The 21,833-nt window shown below is 40.3% G+C and overlaps 1 long non-coding RNA gene across 2 annotated transcripts in view; it reads left to right on the forward strand.

The window, feature by feature from the left end:
- The window catches only part of LOC130597638 (uncharacterized), a 35,304-nt gene extending 16,812 nt beyond the window's left edge, over positions 1-18,492 (forward strand). For both annotated transcript variants that reach the window (XR_008971828.1, XR_008971830.1), the window contains exons 2-4: positions 11,972-12,143; positions 12,887-12,998; positions 18,100-18,492. This is a non-coding gene — a long non-coding RNA (uncharacterized LOC130597638). The remainder of the gene's footprint in view (positions 1-11,971; positions 12,144-12,886; positions 12,999-18,099) is intronic.
- Positions 18,493-21,833: the final 3,341 nt, after the last annotated feature.

Here is a 21,833-nt window from a genome sequence, read left to right on the forward strand (position 1 = left end):
AGACTTTCCCTCTGAATGCCTGAGTTCGTGCTGCTTTTTCAGATAATAATTACAGCCACAGGTAGAATGACTTTGCCCCAGATTTATTGTCATGAATCCCCAACCTTAGCTTTGTTTTTTACTGTAGGGTTTTCATTTCATCCTTCAAAATTTTCTGACCATCAGCATCATGATTATGGCCTTGGGGAAGTAATAGGCTTTATGATTGTGTGAGGAATGGGAGAGCAACAAATTGGGCAGTTTACACAAAATGTCTGGCATGGTGATTTTTCCACTCAAGGCTGATGCTGTGCAAGTCTGTGGAAATGTTCATACACATGTATTAAAAACATGATCTTTATTTTAAGTTGTTTTGTTGTATTCTGTCCATAGTTTTTATATAAAGCCAGCTTTTCACACAACCAAACTAAACAGGTTGTGTTTGACACTCTTGCTGCAACTAGAGTAATATGTCCTCTGAACAGTGAAGGTCAGGGTCCCAGGAGGATCTGCCTTTCAGCGGCATAGTTTTTTTCCTTTGGCATAAGGACAGTGATGTAAGTGCAGTTGGATCCAGCATTCATTCAACCAACATCGCACAAAGTGATCCTGATCTTTCTTTGGTAGAGATGGTAACCTGGGTGAATTCCCCCAGTCTTGAAGGGATTTTGTCGTATATATAAAGTGGGTGCAAACAATGCAAGTGCTGAGTAAGGAGGTGAAGGAGAGAATCCATATTCCATATTCTCCAGTATAACTCCCAAGGTGGCGTGTATGTATTGTGATTAAGACTGCTTTGATCACAGCAATTCATCCCTGATTCTGTGGTGCAGGGGAAAGTGTGGGCCAGTGAGATCTCAGCAAAATGGGACAGCTTTAGACAGCTAATAGAGAAGAACATGCATGTCACATGCATTAATATTCACATTCATTTCTGCTGATTATATTTCAGCTTAGGATGATGCATTATTTATATTAGAAATCCTTTTATAGTATCTTGTGAGTAAGGAAGTTACAGCTCATGAGGTGGAGAAGATGAGCACTCCTTAGCAAAGGACAATCTGTGCTGTGTCTTCATAGCATTTAGCACACTGGGCTGTGACCTTATTGAACACCCTCAGACAATGCTGTAATTCCAGAGAATCTAAGAAACAAAACATAATCTCTGATAGCTTTTTCCACAGGACATGGAGAACTTCATTAACTCTGCCTGCTTTGCTGGGAACAGGAAGGAATTAAAAAGAAAACATGCTAAAAATGTTAACTGAACAATTTTAAACCCCTGGAGGGGAAAAAATGTTATATACAATTTTATTTCCTGGGAAGGACTAAGAACCAGGTCAGCAGAATTTTAGAAAAATTTGATGCAGTTCTCCCTGTCAAAATTTTGTGCCTGAAACTACAACAGCCTCGATATTTTTTCCCTTGTTTGAAGCACAAGAAAGGTTCCTTTTACAGAAGTTTCAGCTTCTACAGGGGATTTCAGCTGACTGAATCCAATGATTCACTGTCAGCAAGAATATAAAGGTGACTGTGGCTCCACTAAGCCCTTTTCTGCTGCTAAGGTAGCAGTTTTAGATTCCTTGTCATGACATAAATGAAAGCAGCATTGGAAAGCATGCACCAAAAGAGGCTGATCTAAGGTTTAACAACTTTCAGAACTGTATTTGCTAATTTGAAGTAATTGATTTTTCTCAATCTTCATGTTCCTTTTAATTTAATTTATTTTCAGTGTGCAGTTTTTTAGAGAGGAGAGGTGAGAAGAAGAAGTGAATTTCCATCCCCTGGCACCATATTAATGAAGCAATATTCCTACACTAGCCTCCATCCCTGGAACTAGTGGGGTGCCTGAAAGCAGTAGGCAGCTGTTCCTCTGTGACACAGGCACAGGACAGAAAAGAGGCATATAAGGGTGCTAGCGAGCTTCACAGGTATTATAAAAGGAAAGGAAAACTAAGGCTGCAGTACCTTGAGCTTGCTTCATATTTTCCTGGGAGTGCATATGTGCTCATGGGTATAGACTCACTTGTGCCCCTTTCTCTTCTAGTCTGTCCCAAGCTTGCTCTCCGATACCTAATACTTCTGCTACCCAGACAGCTGAAGCTCTCATCTAGGTCTATTAAACAGTGGCTATTTCTTCAACCCATTTGATGCCAGGGCACAAGCAACAGGCACAGCAATGGGACTGCTCTTTGCTTGCAGTCTCTGTGTCCCGAGTCACATCATCTGCTGGGGCAACTGTTCTGAGGTCCTGGGATAAAGCCTGCTCAGGGCAAATGGCATCTCTGGGCAGTCGTTTCATGGCATAAGCAAAACAAAATAGTTTCAAAAATCGGATATTTAGCTAAATTTGACTACAGTTTTACAATTATGTCAAAAGAAAAAGCCTCTGGTACCCCTTCATACCTCAGAGAATTCGTAGCTTTCCCTCAGACAGTGGAGGACCATTTGATAATCTGCAGCTCATGTCCTGCATACACAGGCTAAAGGATGGTGAGTGAGTGGAGTTGGAGCTGGGAAAAGTGAAGCAATATTAATATCATTTTAGCATCTAACAGGTGTCATCTGCACATAAATACCAGCCATTAGCATGGTGTACTCTCAATCACCTTATCTTTTGTTCATGTTAAGTTCTTCATTCGTATGTGCAGGGAGAGAAAACTCAAGTGTAAATATTCAGCCTACAAGTGAGTGAGGGTTACAAGAGAAAATGTCGTGGTTTAAACCCAGTCAGGCAACTTGTTCACTCACTCCCAGTGAGTGGTGCCGAGCTGACAACAATCGAGGTCCGTGTCCCCCCCCCCCCACCGGGGTTCTCTCCCACTCCCGGAGGAACGGGGAGGAGGATCGAAAAAAAATGCAACTCCCACGGGCTGAGACAAGAACAGTCCAGCAACCAATGTACACAAATCACCACCGCAACTATCAACTACAACAATGATAAGGGAAAATAACAAGGGAAGAGAATACGATACCACCGGCCAAGGAAACGAGTTCCACCTGGAAGCCCTTATCCTTCCAGGTAACTCCCAGTCACCCCCCACCCCGGGCATGACGTGCTGTGGTATGGAATACCTCCCCGGCTAGCCCGGGTCAGGCGCCCCGTCTCTGCTTCCTCCCGGCTTCCCCTCCTCCCTGGCAGAGCATGAGCCTCACAAAGTCCTTGGTCAGGGTAAACATCACTTAGCAACAACTGAAAACATCGACTTCACCAACACTGTTCCCAGGCTGGAAGTCAAAACACAGCACTGCACCAGCTACCACAAAGGAAAAAAAAAACATGACTGCTACTGCTGAACCCAGGACATCTTGTTACTCTTTCCTTTTGTTTTTTATTCCTGCCACATGCTCTGTGCTCTTAGAAAGTCTAAGAATTCATTCTTCCTAGTGAACCTCATGCTAGAATCAGAATATGATGAGCTTGCATTTTTTCTGCTAGGGGAGTACCTTGAGGCCACAGCATCACAGTAGGTTGTGATGTAAAGGTTTACAGTCATGTGTCTTAAAAAACACTATCGCTTCCAACAAAGTCCCCAAGCCCACCTTCTCCTCTCATTGAAAATTTACAAGCAAATTCAAAGAAAATGATTTTTTTTGTGGTATATGAATGCTTAGTACAACTGTAGTATAAAGGTGAATTGAACTGAAGAGGATCTCTTTCAATACTATCTGCTATATATCAATTGACTAAGGGAGTCTGAATCTCATTATTGAATGGACAGCCTTTATAATCATCACTCACTAAATACAGATTAAATGGTTTGAAGATAATAATCATCCTTCCTATCTTACCTTTACAGGGGTAAGATTTTACACTGTGCTTTGCACTCAACATAAGTCACACACAATACCCACTATTGAAGGACAGGTATCAATTTAGCCTGTCTTAATTCTGAGGTCATCACTGCAGTATCACAGCATTTCACAGATGTGTGGCTTTAATGATAGTGCTTTCCTTTTTTCCTCTTCTTCCTCCAGTCTACAAGTGCTGGGCATTGACTTCAGTGCAGACTTACTGGGTTTAGTATAGGAAAAATATGTCATTAGCACTGTTTTTGTCATTTGCCTCTGAGGCTTGGACTCATCCTGGCTATGTTAGAGTGTTTGTTCTGGAGGTGTAAGGTTGTGACAGAGCAACTTGAGTTTCTCATAACCAAGAGCCACCCTGCTGGACTGCACTTGGCTGGGAGAGAGCCCCACTGCAGTGGCACCAGACAGAGCAGCCTGGGGAGGGGTCTGGGCACAGGTCAGCAGGCTGCCAAGTACATCCCAGGTTGTGAAGCATGTACAGCTACTTCTTCAGAAAAAAAGGTCTTGCCAGAGCTGGCATATGCAAACACTACCAGTTTATTTAAAACAACATCCAAGCTAATCAGCAAGTTAAGAGCATAGCCAAGATCTCTGATCAAACATAAGGTCAGTACCATTAAAAGAAAAAAGGTTTGGGGAGGGTCTCTTTCCTCTCTGAGCCAATTTTTTGAAGTAATGGGCAGGAGCATTGTGTAAATGTACTTCACAAATTGATCCAATACATAATCAGCTTGGTTCCTCTCACAAACTGGGCTTTACAAGTCCTGATCATCCTAGGAGACATGCACTGACTCTGGTTCAGATTCATATTCATGAAAAGCAGATACAGTGTTGATAACTTACACTTCCTTATCAGAAATACTTTGTGGGAGACATCCGGTACAGCATTTGCCTTTCCATAGCTATATCACATCACATACTCATAATAAACTATCTAGTGCACAGAGGTTTTTCTTCCCCTCTGTCATCTGTAACCAATAAACTCCTATATAAGAATTTTTCTGTTTTACTTCTAAAGTAAATGATCCTTCTTTTTGAACTATAAATGCCATCCTATTTCTTTCTGCCAGACTACTGAAGTCTTCAGCTTCTTCTATGCTATCATTTAAACCTTTTCTGTCTTCACAATGCCCCCCAGCCTGGTACCAGCAAGAAAATGCATTAGCACATCTTTATTTTTTGTGCCAGGGTCATTACCAAAAATAAGGCTGGTCCCCATTCTTCCTCCTGTGAAACCTCACAGACTATGGCACTTAAGGGAAACAATTACGATGTCTTTGCTGAGGGAGATTGGCCATTTTATCTGTGAGCACACATCATCTCACATGTCAGTTAAATTAGAAACCTACATGTTTGCATGTAAGTTCCAACTATTATATGTATTCCTTGTTTCACTGGGTATCCTAATGTGCTGAACTCCTGAAGGAAACCAGAGACTGGCTGCAGCACATTAGACAAATCTTATAAACCTCAGAATAAACCTTCTTGTCCCAGAGCTGTAAATGAATGTAATGGTGCTTATTCACATGCAGAAAGTGCTAGAGAGCAGTAAGCAAGGAACCCTGGACTACAAAGCATACATTTCACCGGCCAGTGATTTCCAGTGTGTATATCTGAAACTGAAGTGAATGACAAACAGTTTGTCTTACTAGTGTTCACACTTTCTTCTTTAGCTCTTTGAAGAGTAGGCTTGTGTTTGAAAGTCATAGGAAGAGCCCTGTGCCGTTGTGCATCTTGAATTTTTCACTTACAAACTGATATTTTGCAGATTACACCTGTAACTGCACTATCCTGTAGGCACATAACATAAGAGGAAAAAAAACCACTTTTTGTGGAAAGAAGATTAATAGTATACACCCACCCTCCACCAACTTCAATATGAAAAGACAGCCATTAAAAATTTGGTTTGGAATCTGAAGGAATTATTTCAAATCATGAATGCCAAGAAGAGGTTTTGTTTAACAAGGACAGTAAATCCCATGAAGCATGCTATGAGTTTATACCAGTCATGAAGCAGTATCTCACTGCTGTTCTCTTACCAGGAGCACCTACATTCTTTCCATTCTATGTAGCCCCTAACACATGGCATAATTAAAGAACATCCTGGCTTAGCTATATAACAAAATCTGATTTTTTTTATGTTGCTTTTTGTTTTGCTTTGTTTTGGTTTTGTTTTTTTTCCTAATCCACAGTCTTCCTTCTACAAAGTCAGAAATAAGTCTCCTATCAAATCAGGGACTATCTACATGTGTGGGTTGGACTTTTTGCATAGAAGATGTAAATACTTCCCATTTTTTTTTTTCTGAAAAGCTGTCTTCTACTGACTTCTGCATGCACTTTTCTGCAATTCTATAGCTAGCGCAAGCTTAGCAAGGTCAGACAAGGTCAACTGTTGGAAGAACATCCTTTAAGGTAAACTTGTGTAGTAGAGAAAGGAGTACTGGTAATTATAGATGTGATTGATAGACCTTTTTTGACTTGGTACTGGTAGAGTAAGTGAGTAAGGGCAGTATGAAAAGTCAGTGTATTGATAGAGGACACAGTAGTTAGAATATTTGGAAAGTGAAGGGGGTTTTGGCTACTTGTGGTAGTAGAAGAGCCCTGAGTATGTAGAGGGGGCAGTGATGGCTTAATGTGAGCATCACATTCTTCCTGCCCCATGATCTCAGCAGGGCTGCATAGCTCACTACCACTCATGACTCACTACCATTCTAGCACATTTGCTTTTCCAGCAAAACTCTCTCCCAGGTCTACCCTGAAATGCTGTGTAGCAAAGCAGAGCATTACAACAGTTGCCACGTTATACCATGTCTTCAGCCATGCCCTTGCAATGGATAACATGCTCAATGCATGTTTCCTTCAGCCTGTCAGTACTCAGATTTCATTTGTATGGAATGAAAAGCACTAACAAAATGTGGGATGCATGAGAAATGCATTAATCCTTTCACATTTAAAGTCTTATACAGTATGTATTTTAAATTATAAAACTATTCCATCAAATATGTACAGGGTTTTTTTCCTCTCTAATACGGCTGCTACTGCTGCTACTATTCAGTTTAGCCTAAATCATGAAAATACAAAATCATATTCTTGTTTACTGCCACCTTTTCCTCCATCTAACCCCTCCTCCCCATTTTTCTCTCTAAGCTGCTTGAAAACATTCAGTTACCCAGCCCTGGAGGTGAAACTACTCAGAGAACTTCAAGGTTATGAGATGCAAAAGCTTGGCTTTTATTTGTTTCACAGTCAGAGCACAGGATGAAAACCTCCGTTGTGCAGCTCTGCTAACACATAAAGGAAGCTTTAATTGAGTTTAAATAGCAAGTGTATTTTTACATAATTAGGAAAAACAAAATCCCACACAACAATGTTGAACAGATAGTGGTGTTGTTTTTATCAATTTAGTTGAAAGTGGAAAAAAAAAAAGAAAGGCAAAGAAGGCAGCAATGGCCAAAGCAGATAAACAACATTCAGGGTGCTACTGCTATGTGAGATAGAAAAGCAAAACCATTGGTAAGAATTAAGTACTCACTGCAGAGAGGGAGAAACATTTGAAGTTATCAAAGAGAGAAGTCTTGATGTCAGAAAGAAAGAGGAATCTTGGTTTAAAGGACGGTTAAAGCTTTTACTTTGGAATGATCTGAATTTTGAAAAGACACCCAGAAGAGGTAAAGAACAAACCAGGGAGTTCAAGAGCTAATAGCTGTAAAAAAAAAAAAAAAAAAAAATGTGAATAATTGGTGGGATGTGAGCAGTACATAGGAATGTTTTAGGGAGCTGAGCTCAGAGATCTGAGGTGCTTTGTCTTGAATTGCCAGTTAAGTCATTAGGACTCCCACTTTTCTTTACAAGTCTTGTAGCAGTTTGCTCAGACATTGCAAAAGAAATTAAAATTAAAACTCCATGTTTCTATTTGCCTGGGTGGTGCCTGAAAAACAATACATATTTATGTGTGCGGAGTTGTCGACACATTACACAGCACTTGTAAGCACTATCCATATTCAGTGATATGGTTGCACAATTATAAAGCACAAGTGCTTCCATTTCTCTTGAAGATGTACAACAGGAAGCTGTTTGAAATATTCCCACTGCTATTACACCCAAGTGCATTTTTACATGGCCATCTTTGTCAGCAATTTGTCCTCGTGCTCTGATAGTGACAACAATCAGATGCACTGAGGTGTGCCAGAAATTACACATCCAGACAAACTGGAGATGAAGACAGGGCCTGTTGGGACAGATCCCCACAGTGCACCTCTTGCAAGGTGACCTTGGTGTCTGTGTGGAGGGCTGGGGGCACTCAGCTCTCTAAGACCCCACAAAAAATTGAAGCCATTTCAATGCTCACAGGCAATCACATTACAAACTTATTACTTGTAATTTCCACCTTACACCCCCACTTCCCTATATACTGCTCCTGTTGGTCCCCAGGCGTGGGTTGCCTCTTGCTTCTGCTGTAGAAGCTGCTGGCAGCACAAACTGCTCCCTGGGAGCACAGCCCTCCTCAGGAGGCAGCTGCTGGGGACTCCCACAGCACAGGCAATAAATAGTAAAGACCCATTTGGGGCAGATGTGCCAACTGCTGCACTCAAACGGATGTGGGTGCAGCCCCTGAACTGCACCAGACTGCCAGGTTTGGATCAGGGCAAAATAAAAATCAAAGCACTGACATCCCCAGGACAGTGAAACTTACAACAGGGATGATATAAAATGACTGCCAGCAGTTGAAGAGGATTGGACTGGAGCCAGGATACATTATAATATTTGTAGTAGCCCCATAAAAAAGCAAACTGCCTTTCAGAGGATGGAAAGGGGCTGTGTTTTTGTGTTTGTGTGTGTTGTGGTATATGCATGTGTCCATTTTTATTGAAATCATGTACTTCCATCATTTCCTTGATGGCTTGATTTTGGGAGGATTTCCTGATAATTTGTGCCAAATGAAACTTCCTTTAGTTATCTCCCTGCTGTATCTTCTGATAACTTGCCCTGTTTTCTAGCTGCAGCCATGGCTGATGAAACTACATTAAGCTTCCAAAATTACACTGCAGTGAATCAAAGTCAGAGAAAATAGCAAGGAAGAATTAAATATTGTCCCTGTGCTGTGCTCACACCTCCATGGGAGGTCAGAATCAAGGTATATTTACGACTGTATTTGCTGTTGTTAGATACTGTACCTTGTGATACTGAATGCTTGTGAGACTTAATGTTTTAATTTCTTTGTTCCATCGCACTAGGTCGAATTTCTTTTTGATTTGCTTGGGAGACTTGTTTTTTGACCAGTCCATTAGACCCATGGCATTGAGTGCTTGAGAAGGAAACTGAGCTCCCATTCCAATGTTTCCCATTTTTGACATCAGCATTAATGTTCCTTCTGCCCTGGTCTCTGAATAAGAGCAGTGTTGTCCTTGTCCCATGATGTTCAGAAACAAGGTGTTGCTGTTCCCAGGGCTGAACTATCCCCACAAATGAAATTCTGTGTTTTGTTTCTCATCTATAAAGGATTCCTGCTTTGAACAACTTATAGAAGTAAATTCAGCCAAGCTGAATCCAAATCACTGCAGAAGCAGAGCTCTCAAAAAGCCACTTTTAAGGTGAGCAGAGGAAATGCCATCTTCCCACCATGCAGTGGTTTTGGTCAGAATGGAAAGTAGATGTCTGTTTTGAGACAGTCTGTTTTCCTCATATTCCCAGCTAGATGGAAGAAGGAAGCTTTGCAAGCACATGAAAATCTCTTGCATGACTGCCAGCCCAGGAATGGTTGGGAAAGGTACCACATTTGAGCCACTTTATGGGAAATACAGGAAAATGCCATGGAGCTGAAGAAAAGAGCTCAGACTTCACCTAGCTGATTCTAACCAGATTTGGGTTGTGTTTATATCGAATAAGGGAATTAGGTTCCTTGGATTAAACTAGTGGGTGGTTGCTGATTCAGAAACACTGTCATTGCTAAACACCTCTATCCACATGGTCCTACACAGCGCCCTGTGGAGTCATGCTATCGAGCTCTAGGTGAAGTAATTTAATCACCAGAAGCAATATTCCCACCTCAGGACAACTTTCCTCCTCAGAGCAGCTAGCCTTCCTGGCAGGAAAGGTCTTTCCCTTCTGCTGTTTTGTGGAGGGCTCAGAGGATGCCAATAACATCCCTCAGGCTGCAACACAATCTAAAGCTTCCTGTGTGAACTGCTGTGAGGAAATATCTTTTTCTGTCCATGATCTTACTCAAGAAGCTTCTAGACACACATAAGAGCAATGGGAAGCTGTACTTCTGGAAAGCCATGGCATCATATTGCCTGCAGGCTGCTTCTTGCACTGTCTGGGTACCAGCCCCGTCTGGTGTGGCCACCAAACAGCTGTATACATGCAATCTAGAGCTCAAGGTTTTTGAACTGGTATTAACATGAGTTGTCAGTGCTATTTTTGGATTCTCTCCATGTGGCTATTATTGTCTTAAGTATTTAGATTAAGCATTTTAAAATACCTTAGTGAACCAGTGATGTTAGCACAGAAATCAATTGCTGAAGTTCTAGTGCCTTTTAAAAACAGGCTTCACAAATGTCTTTCATGTGTAGTTTAGATGTAGTGCCCAGTATAGATGACATCTAGAGATGCTGCAGATGTAACTGGTACCAAAAATCACAGCATTTGTACATGTGCGAGCATAGCTCACCAGCAGTTTAGTCATAGCATCAGTGAACATACTTATTTGGAGGAACTGCAGCTCACTTGGGCTAAATCAACACACACAACAATGCAGTCTGGGGCCAAGCAGCAATATGTTGCTTATATCTATCAATCTGAAAACTCATACCACCTACATGGAGAGGCTGTGAGGTGTTCTCACTTGCTCCTGGCAAGCCACCTCTCCCTTCAGGGCACTGGGGTGGGCATAAAGAAATGGCATAGTCCTGGGCTCTGGGAGGATTATCCCACTTTACCTTCAGCTCCCTGGACAGCTTTGGCTGAGCAGGAAAGTCCTGCCATGTATTGTGAAAGGTTTAAAAATGGACTTTCTGCCCCTGATGAAAGTTAACTGCTGTGCAATGGTACCACAGGAGTGATACCTGGGGTGGATCTGGGCTATCTTCGGTGTGCAGTTAAGTTTAGAGTCAGGATGATGTCCAGCCGCTATCTGAAGACTTAAACTCCATTTTCTTTAAATTTTACACTCCTATCAGGAAATAAATCCCTCTTTGATTGGGGGTAGAATTGAAAAGCTGGCAGGTCACTGTCTTCATTGCTGTGCCTGCAGATACAAATTCACTCACTTACTGCTTAACTGTGAGTGACACAGAGGGCATCACAGGTCAGAGCCCAGTTCAAAAGTGAGGGAGTCACATAACTCATAGTAAGAGTGACAATAGGCATGATCTTTCTGGTGATATGCCCAGAGAAGATGGGGGGGCAGAGGTTCAGTGGCAAGTACTTACTCTACCTTGGCCGCAGTATTGATAATGCCTTCCTATAACTCCTTCCTTATGTAACTGCATCATTCACTTAATACTGGCCACCATTTTCTTAATACCACTCCTTCTGACAAAGGAAAACATTTTTGCTTTCATTATGTTATGTACAACAGTTAACAAGCCCCTTAGAATGCAGCAAATCATCTTTATGTTTTGTGGGCATCTAGTACAGCTTTTGGCAGTGACAGAAACAGCAATACCTCTCCATATGGCCAAACCTTTCCTGCCACCTGTACTATGGGAGCGCATTTGTCTGACACAGCATCCTGGTGAGCTTTCAGTGAAAACACGGCCACGACACACCATCAAGCCCACAGTGTCCATGTTTGGTTTGGCTCACTAACAAGCAGCTGTTTCCAAACAGTTTCTGTTCATCCAGAGACTATAACACTGCTCTTGGTATGTATCCCACCTACTCCAGATTAACTACCAGCTAAGAGGATCCTTGGAAATATTCAATTACGGCTTCCTACTGTACCATGACAGAAGCTAGAGATCTTTTACGTGTATTTTTTGTTTCATTGACTGTATTTGCTATGTTTCAAGAAAACAGTAGACAACAAAATCTTGATTTAGATTTGAGCTTGCCTACATCTCCAGATTATTCAGAATTGGGATTCCAGTCCATACTTAGCTCAAGTTGTTTCAACTATGAAATGTACTTAGATTAGTTGGGCGTCTTGGCAATTGTTAATGACTAATTTTTTCTTTTCCAGTTCATTCCACTTCTATCAATGTACTGAGTGAATTCCTACTCCGGTCCACTAACTTCACAAGACAAATAACACTCATGAACAAGCTCATAGCTTGTTGGGAGCAAAGTAGGACAATGGGATAATACTGTACTTGCATAGGACTGATGGCAGGAGACCAGCCAGCTGTGAAGAGGTAAATTGAGACAGGAATGGTTCTTTGCAGTCACATTAGGAAATTCAACTGTACTTGTTTAAAGGACTTTTCAAAGAAATCAAGAGAAACATACAGTTGTAAGCAAGGAAGTTGAGGAAAGAAAAGAGTTTCAAATCTGAAGGTACATCGAGAGGACAAGGAAAATGAAGAAAAATAGTGTCATTGGTGACCATTTACATACCTACCTCTTTCCATACAGCAACACATCCTAGTGGATCACAGCACTTCAGAAGCTTAAAATGCCAAGAAGTTTTAGAGATTTCCCACAAGCTAGCTTCCAGTGGATCCAGAACTAATGCTACTCATGTCAATGCACTACAGTGCAGTTGAGCAGTATGAAATGCTATTACAAGTGAAAGCAGCAGTTAGTGAAGTGTAGCAGCTGCTCAGATTTTCTACTTAAAGATTTATGATTAACTCTTCTTCATTAAAGAGTTTGGTGAAGTTGGATGCTTTTATTACTGTATTGCTTGCACCTTTTCAAGTCCAGCAAGTCTGATGAAAAATGTGTGAGTATGAAGAGTGCAATGTATCTCTACAAAATTAGAACCTATTTCTCCTCCAGGTTTTCCCTGCTTCAAATTTATGCTATGTTCTGCCTCACCAAAAGGATGAGACAATGATCATTATCCTGTTTATCCTCATCAGGCTATGTCAATGTTGGATATCAGTACAGAATTTTGTGGCAAGAAAGTCATGCAATGTGTTTTTGTTTGATTCAGACTCAAAACCAAAGAAGAATCAACTTACAGGAAGAGAGGAAAAGAAGAGCACTTTTCATCCCTTTCCCTCAGCACATAAATGAATTGTGCATCTTTGGAGGAACATTTGCAGGTGTTCGAGGGTTCTATGCTATCTTTTTACTTTTTTGAATATTGGTTTTATTGAATATTGGTTTTATTGAATATTAGTTTTAATAGTCAACAGTTTCATGTTTTCTTGCAGCTACTTGGTCCCAAAGTTAGCTCAGAATGTCTCGTGCAAGGAGGACCTCAGAAAATTTCCTACTCAAATATGCTGTATTGACAAATATGTTACAAGCGTCACAACGTGGGGACCTTAATCAGGCAGGACTTCTGATTCTCTAAGTTCCTCCTTGTTCCTGATTAAAATGAAATAGCTTTTTCTCCTCAGTTAGCCTCTCAATACCTCTTACTCCCACTACTTTAAAGCTTTTATTGTCATTCTTGTCTCTCCAGCATGATACACGTACTTACCCCATGTTGGTAGCCTTTCTATCAGATTGAGAAAAGTCTGACAGCACCTTTGGCTTTCCTAATTGAGCCTAAGAAACCCAGCATGCCAGGTAATTCTCAGAATACAGGTTTTTCGCTGCTTCCAGGATTGGACCACACCAATCTCAGAAGCCTCAAACAGCATCTGCAATCGGTATGCAAAAATCTATCATGGAAAGCTGCTTGCTGGAGTAATTTGTGTCTCCATGCGCCATACGTTTAAGAGAAAGAATGTGACAATCACAGCAGCACCCTGTCCAGAAGTCATAAGCAGTTAACAGCATGCAATGTGATCGTTGGCAGGCCTGCTGGTCTGAGTCATATAGCCAAAGATGAACTTATAAAACACAGTAAATGGGATGGGAAGAGAGGAAAGGGAATTGGCATTTGAAACCATGCATCAGCTTGATAGGAATGCTCTGCAACTGCCTCCTAGTTTTGCATTTCCATTTTTTTAATGCCTGGCTGACCCAGACAAGGACTCATCTACCTGTTCTTCCACCAAAGCATAGGTCTTGAAGAGTAAATCAAGTTTAGATAGGAGTACTCCAAATTTTTATTCTGGAGAAGTTCCTACAGCAGAGGGATATATAGGATGCTATAGTTAGACTTCCGTGCCAGAAATAGCTCATGTCTTTCACAGAAGGGATAAAAAGTGACTTACAGGAAAGGTGGAGCCCCTTTCCAATCAGGAGTACAATGCCACATTTTCACATGGTGGTATGTGGTGGCACAGTCCCCCCATACAGTCCATGCTAAGTTGCCCCTGCAGAAGATAGGGTCTATTTTCCTATCCTGGGCAGAACATGCATTTGATGGGGCTCTGATATCTGCCAAAGAAAGGAATGGATTGGGTGTTTTGTGCAGGGAGGAGGGATATGTTTGTGTTCTTGCAGCAATTATACCCTGAAACCCAGAGGCTGACGGTTGCTGCTCCAGGGCAGCCGACTTTGCTTCCTGCAGCTGGCTGCTTAATACTGCAAAGGTGATAAAACCTGAAGGGAGGCACTGAATAGGTGGTAATTATGACTGACACAATGACGGCTTGTGCAGACATGTTACTGTGGAACAAAACACCACAGTTAGCTAACAAGAGATCTGTATAAGGTTTTTCACTGGCACTGTGTTTCCTGTCTGACACTTCTGAAATTGGAGGGAAAAAAGCATTGTGAGCTTCAGCATTCAGAGATATAATAGGCCAGACGAGCTGAGGGTGGAATGCCAACATCTGTCCCTTTCAGGATGATTATAGCAGGTTCTGTTTCCATGTTGATTTCTGCAAAACTGCTTTTCTTACTTACAGTTTTTTCCTTCAAAATTGTCTCTTCTGGGTTGTCTCTCTGTGATACGGTTGACGACACTACACCACCATCTCTCTTAAGCACACGATTTTCTGAATAGTTTCAAACAACTACAGGGATGCATGTGTGTAGGCAAACCCACATGGTCAAATTATTCTCTTTCCCTTCCTTTACCTAGGGGGACAGAGCGGCTTTCTTGAATAATTATGCTTTTATACAGAGGGCTGAGGAAGGGATACTGGGACATCCTGTTCAATCAGCATGTCTTTGGAACTTGTCAAGTGTTAATGGACAAAAAAAAAATCCTTTTTCTGCCTGGTAAGAATATCTGAGATAAACCAGAAATCTGCCAGGTTTCTATAATAATAGCAGTAGCTAGGAAACAAGAATAAGGACTCAAATTCATCACTGCATAAGCACTGCTCTATAGAACTTCTTTCTTCCCACCTTTTTGAAGTGGAACATGGAATTGCCATGGCAGAAGACTTGCTTTTAATCAAATAGGAAACTGACAACCCAAGTTCACAGCTGGGGTGGGAATTAAGCAGAGCAGGAACCTGTACCAGGTAAGAGCCCTAATAGCACATGTGCTGAGGAGGGCAAGAAGAATCATTTCTATCACCGCAGTGCAAAAAAGAGACAAAATAATTCCACTCTGTTGTTGGGAAACTTATGCACTGGAAGTTTATCAGAAGTGGTACAATTCCGCAGGAGATGTCTGTCTCAATCCATCTACACATTTTAATGAAAAACACTTTTGTCAGAAATTTTCCAACTGTTTGCTGATTCTGCCAACAGTGCATTTGCTTTCCATGGAAACTCCATGGAGTACTCTTCCCCAAGGCACTCTGATGGAATTACCCAATTTATACACCTTTCACACCTCTTTTTCATCTTTGGATTTCTTCCCATTTAGAAAAGTGGAAAGCCTTTGCTTCACCCAGTAGCCATGCCATTTTTAGGAAAGAACCTCCTGATCCTCAAATCTAGCAGTCAGAATTTGTTGAGTAAAATCTGTAAATCTTGAACACTGTATTACACATAGCAGGCATATAAAAAATCATCCATTTTCCTCATGGCCATTGCAGAATATCTGATATTTTATCTCTTCCTATCCCACTTGTTAAATTTTTCTATGGTTGTCTAAACAACTAACTCTACAGCTGAATGACCATACTTTTTAATCTGTCCATAAAGGGCCTGTGAATTAAAGTTGGCATAATGTAACTTATGCAAAGGTGAATGGAAAATACTTTAATTTTATGCAGCTATAGATTATTGTTCGACAGCCAGTGCTTTTGTCTATATGATTTCATTTAGAAGATGTACATGTGTTCCAGATTTGGAGCTAATAACTACAAGGATATACTGTTTAAAGAAAACTGTAATCCAATTTATATTTTTTTTAATTATTTCACTGTGTTGAAACAACATGATTCATCCACAATTGGTTCTGAGGCCAGAAGAGTGGCCTATGGAAAGTGGTTGCTGTATAAATCAACATGTAGACTTGTGCTTGTGTCCTTCTGTGGCACATACTGGCATTGGCTACTAGTCATTTATTCCTCCCGCTGTGCACAACACTGAGGACACTAAGAATTAACTATAAGCAGTTTTTTCTTCTCTGGATTTTAATAGAGAAAAAAAAACAGCAAATGTGCCCTAAGGGCTGCTTTCTAAATTCTACTTTGGATTCAGTTCTTACCTACATCTTGATTAAATGTATTAGGCTGTCACTCCACCTAGTCTAGCATCTTGTCTTGGGCAGTGGCCAGTGCTTTCAAGAGGAGCTTTACATGCCTGTGGGAGAAAGGGATGGTAGGAAATTAGCAAGGTGTATGATCAGGAAGAAGAAGGGTCACACATCTAAAGTTATTTCCTCTTACTCACAGCTCTCCTTTAACATCACCTGGAGCAAGCAATATAATAACAGGTGCATGTAATGTAAAGTCATGGCACAGAGAGTACTGGGAATGCAATGCCATAAGGGAGATGTTGGAATATGTCTGCATAAGTCATCAGAAACGTGGAATAAGCCTGAATATCTGAAAAGGCAATAAAATCTGCTGTTCTAGGTTGAGTTCCAAGGTAAAAAAAAAGACCACCATGCTTAAGAGGAACAAGGAAGTGTGATATAGAAGCTTTAGCTCTGGTTCAGAGAAGCTAGGTCTGCTGTCTGATTCCTATAATCCATTGCTGAAATGGCTGGAGCATCAATATTCACTGTCACACCACAGGACAAATGGTGAAATACTTATAGAATAAAGGAGGTATGAAGGGGTCTACAGAGGTCTGTGGCCTAGTATTCTGCTCAAAGCAGGGCCAGCTTTAAAGGGCAGAGTTAATACGAAAGATTAGGCAATCAGTTGCATCCTGTCTTGGCCAGTGAACACAGTATCAGAAATCAACCTCACCATGCTTGAGGAGAATAAGAGTATCAATACGGAGAACCCTGAGGACCACAGGTCTACAGTAATAGATGTTAGGTTGATATGAAGATTGGGGATAGATGTAAGAAACAGCTTCATGAGGTTGAATGTCACTTACAGTGGCATTGCACCTCCAAATGGGAAGGACAGAAAACATTACTGTCATAGGAACTAACAGAAGACATTATGTGCAGGGCACCATTAATAGCAAAGATGGGTGGGTGGTTGGTTTCTTTGTTTGTTTGCTTTAATTTTTGTACATGTTAGATGGATTTTGATGACATTATCAAATTCTTCATTGTAATCATGGAGGCTTGAATTTCTTGTTCCCTCTTTTTTAATAAATATAAAATTAGATTATTACATAATCCTAAAATTACAGAGTAAGAGGTGTTTATATGTATAAACTGCATCTATAATGTATTAGAGCTCAGAAATTAATCGCCAGAAGTTAGTGACATCTGAAAGCAGGCAGGGAATCCTAACAGGCCCCCAAGAGGGTGTCTAAGGAGACAATTTAGCAGAAAACTGTGCTGACTTTCTATAAAAAGAGTGCAGTGTAGATAATTTTAACCACATATTATGCCTAATTAACTCATTATGCAAATATGTACATAATAAGACACTATCATCCAAGGGTCCAAAAATCCAACAACCATGTTCTGAAAGGTCAGATACAAAACCTTTAAATAATTTTTTTCCTTTAAAAGAAAAAAAGATTCAGGAAAATGAAAAAAACCCTCATATAAAAGGCTTTACTGCTGGAAAGAACAACAGCAGGAGCCTTTCAAAACATAACCACTTACTTACCTTTTAAAAGAAAATAAACATGTAGTCTGTTCTGACTCCTCAGCTGTGCTTGTTCTGTCTCTTTTTCCCATGCCTACTCATCTCCTTTCATTTCTTTCCTCTAGTCCTCTCTTTCAATGTTTTCAGCATGCTTTTTTGTTCCACTTTCTCTCTGGGCCAGCTGAAGACTTGAAGACCTTGAAAACAGGATGACAGAGCTGTAGACCAAAGAGGGATCAAAGAGTTGCAGAAAGCAGAGGTGGGCTGTCAGCACATGGAGGTGGAATCAGGATGGAAATGGGGAGAGCTTATTTGGGGTTTCTACCTGGCAAGAGCTTATTAAAAAGTGAGAACTTACTGGAAAAATAAAAATAAAGAATTCTGACTTTCACTGCGTACATCCTAACAAGAAAGTCCTAGAGCACTCACTGAAAGAGTCGATCACAGTAATGCCAGATAATCAGTCCAGGGAATACACTGGAAAATCATATCCAGCAAATACAGGTTCTTTTCCTAAATGTGCATGCTAGCACATCTCCCACTTACCCTTAACAAGGAGAGTCTCACCTTTTTTATGAATGTAGGCCACTGTGACCATACTTGGTTTTCTTATGGTTAGACTACCAGCTAACAGCATCCAACCCTTTCTGCTTCTCTTTTCTTCCTCTTGCTTTGAGGAGCGAGAACCAGGGTAAGGTAAGAAGAGAACCAGTAAGGCCAGATATGTCACATCTACGTATTCTTCAGCAGGTATGTAACCCTGCCACCAGCCTCAGTGAACAGCATTTTAAGTCATTTATCAGGCAGCCCCTCACAGCTCTGGCACTGTACAGTAAGAGTGTTTTTTGTGCAGTATTTCCAGTTACCTTACACATTTTGCCCCAGACCTCTCAAGCCTATAATATATGTTGAGTATCCTACTTACTCTGCAGTCTTACCAGAATAATGGTGATAATGTTTTATCTGTCCAATGAAGCTTGTCTGGCATCATATACCATCCAAACAAGGTTTTGAATTGTACTTCCATTGGAGATGATACCATCACACTTTTGACCTAGTTACAGGTACAGGCCCAAGTCTTATCTGCCAGATCTATCTGCGGTTCCCGCTCCTGTTTCTCTGTATATTTATGTTCATGTGCTTCCTCTGCATTCCTCAGAGCACAATAAATCCCGCCTGCCAACCCCTTCATCACCTCTGCCTCAAAAAAGTATTGCTTCAAGGTCAAGCAGTTCCCTTGTAATGTACAGTTTAACCTGATTTGTGGAGGCAAAGCTTTGAAATTTTTAAAATAAGGCTAAGGCAAAGTAAAGCTTGCAAATGAAACTCTGACGGCAAGCTGGAGTGTTTCTCTCTCCAAGGAGTTCGAGCAGAGGGCACTGTGCCATCTGAAGCCATAAGAGCTGGAATTACGTTATTTATTACTCTGCACATAAGATATGCCTCAAGTAGAAAAGAAAACAAATGCTGACAACAGAAAGTGATCAAACCCCCATCCACGTAAATCAGCAGGAGAGAGGCAGAGGGACAAATTCTCTCCCCGTCTGTCTGCAGATTCATACCAGTGAATACCAGCATTAGTCCAGGCAGTTTTAGATACCTTCACTATAGGAACTAAAAGGACAAATGTTGGATGGAAGCCTTAAAAGTATCAAGAGGTGACAAATAATTGCAGGGTATCAAAATAATCTTTAACATTTTGCTAGTTTTCACCTGGATTTGTCTGTCACGTAAGTGCTGCTCCACTGGGTGAGATATTGGATATTCTTTTGAGATAAAAGTAATGAAAATCCCAGACAAAATATTAATATAAGGATTTAAGATGTGGAGATGAAGTACAAATGCAAACACATAGGTGTCCAATGCACATTGACCTTACATACCTTCATTGACAAGAGTGGATGCTTTAAGCTTAAAACAACAGGGTGGTAAACATGCTGAAGTGATGTAGCCCCTATCCTAAAGAGCTAAAAAAATGTAATGCTATGGCATAGATCAGTAAGATTTCAACAGTACTGCAAATATAAAAATAGCATGTTATTAAAATTGTTACAAAATCCAAATATTCAAAAAACTTTGACCAGACTCTGTAAAGTCATGAAAATGGCTTAAAAATTATGTCTTTTTGAAAAAAAAAAAAGTATTCTCCTTAAAATCCTTTTGAAGTCTTGAGTCTCATTTTCAGCTTTCTTCTGTCCAGTGAAAACCTTTATTTTTTTAATGAATGCTGCAATTTTCATGTACTCACCTGACTCTAGGAGTCAAACTTTAAAAAACAAATAAATTTCCAAAGATCATGAGAAAGGGCATAACAACACATTAGGACCAAGTGGAAAAGATCCCTTGAAAAGGATGAGATTCCAGCAAGTTCAACTTAGCATTAGCTAAAGGGATTAAAAACTGTCAGTCAACTAAAGATCTAGGAACAGATGCCCATAATGGTGGTTTTTTTTTTTTTAATTTTAATGAATAGTTCCAGTGATAAATAACAGATTTCCCTATTTATAGAAAACCGGTGTTGCAAGAATATCAGATTGTGCTATTACACCCCCACAAGCATACGAGTTTTCTATATGGAAATTTGATAATGACAAGAATTGTTGCTTTTAGAGATTTGGAAACAACAAAAAGGAATGCTTTTTTGTTGTTGCTAAAAAAAAAAAAAAGGTATTTATTTGATTTTATTTTTTTTTTAATTAATCTGGAACATGAGGGTATTTGTTTAGCCAGCGGCAAAATTGAAATGTTAAGGACAGAGCACAAAAAAAATAATTAAAAAATGGAAAACAAACCCCAAAACTTATGTGAAGACTGCACTAAGCTCTATATTTTCTTTGGTGCTTTTAATTTTTACCTTCTAAACAAAACAAAACAAAACAAAAAGACAAAAAAAAAGCAACCAACCAACCAAACAAAAACCTTGGAAAGTTTGTAGAAATAAAAAAAAAGAGACAAATCAAATGTGCTTGTAATTTTCAAATTTTCAGGTTTGCTTGCTTTCCTCACACATTTCACAAACTGTCACGGTATTTACTAATATGATAAAAAAGCACCAAAAAACTAACACTGCACTGTGTTAGGAAAAGTGCCCAAAAGAGGTAGTATCGAAATATCATGTAAAATTCATGTGCTAAGAAAAATTCCATTCAGACTGAGTCACAGAGCCTCATGCTGTATTTGTAAAATTCTCAAACATGATATGAGAGCATTATTGCCTTCAGGCTTGTTATTTCATCCCCTGGACACACACAGAAGCATATCATCCTTTCATAGGATTGATCAGCAAATATCCTCCAGAACAGTTAGATAAGAAAGCATTCCCTTCCGCTAGCTGTAGGTTTTTGCTGTGTTGCATTTATTACTGTGGTGTGAAAATCTCCCACTGAGTGCAATACCTTTAAACACTTCTCTGGGTTTTTTTGTTGTCGTGAGGCACTTTGCCAAGTGGTGTGTTATTTACCTTGGAAAAGAATTGTTGCAGCATAATTTATTTTGGTCTGGGCAGAAATTAGCTATGGAAGAAGTTCTGAAACCTGCTTTCTCATTACCAGCAGGTCTTCCATCTGCTTAATTAGAAGTGCAAATATTTGGAAATCTGAAATCCTGCAGCAATGTCTCAGATAGCATTTCTTTGTTGCAAGATCTGAAAACTGATCACTGATAATTGTTGATTGTGCTCTGTGTGACTGTAATTACACGGCATTGATCTGATGTTCAGACACCACAGCAATGAGCTCAATATAAGAACCTAAATAGACTAGATACAATTAGACCAATAATCACCAAGAAGAGCTAGTTTTAAAGGGCAGGGGGAAATCACAAACAAATGTGAATGACTGAAAGGAGAAAAACAAAACAAAACAAAACACAAAAAAAAAACCCTGACGAATATTTTATCCAGCAAAGTCTATTCAG

The sequence above is a fragment of the Pezoporus wallicus genome, unplaced genomic scaffold (assembly GCF_028554395.1).
Source record: "Pezoporus wallicus isolate ANWC-B61680 ecotype Strahan unplaced genomic scaffold, APGP_CSIRO_Pwel_v1 contig_3817, whole genome shotgun sequence".
Lineage (NCBI taxonomy): Eukaryota > Metazoa > Chordata > Aves > Psittaciformes > Psittacidae > Pezoporus > Pezoporus wallicus.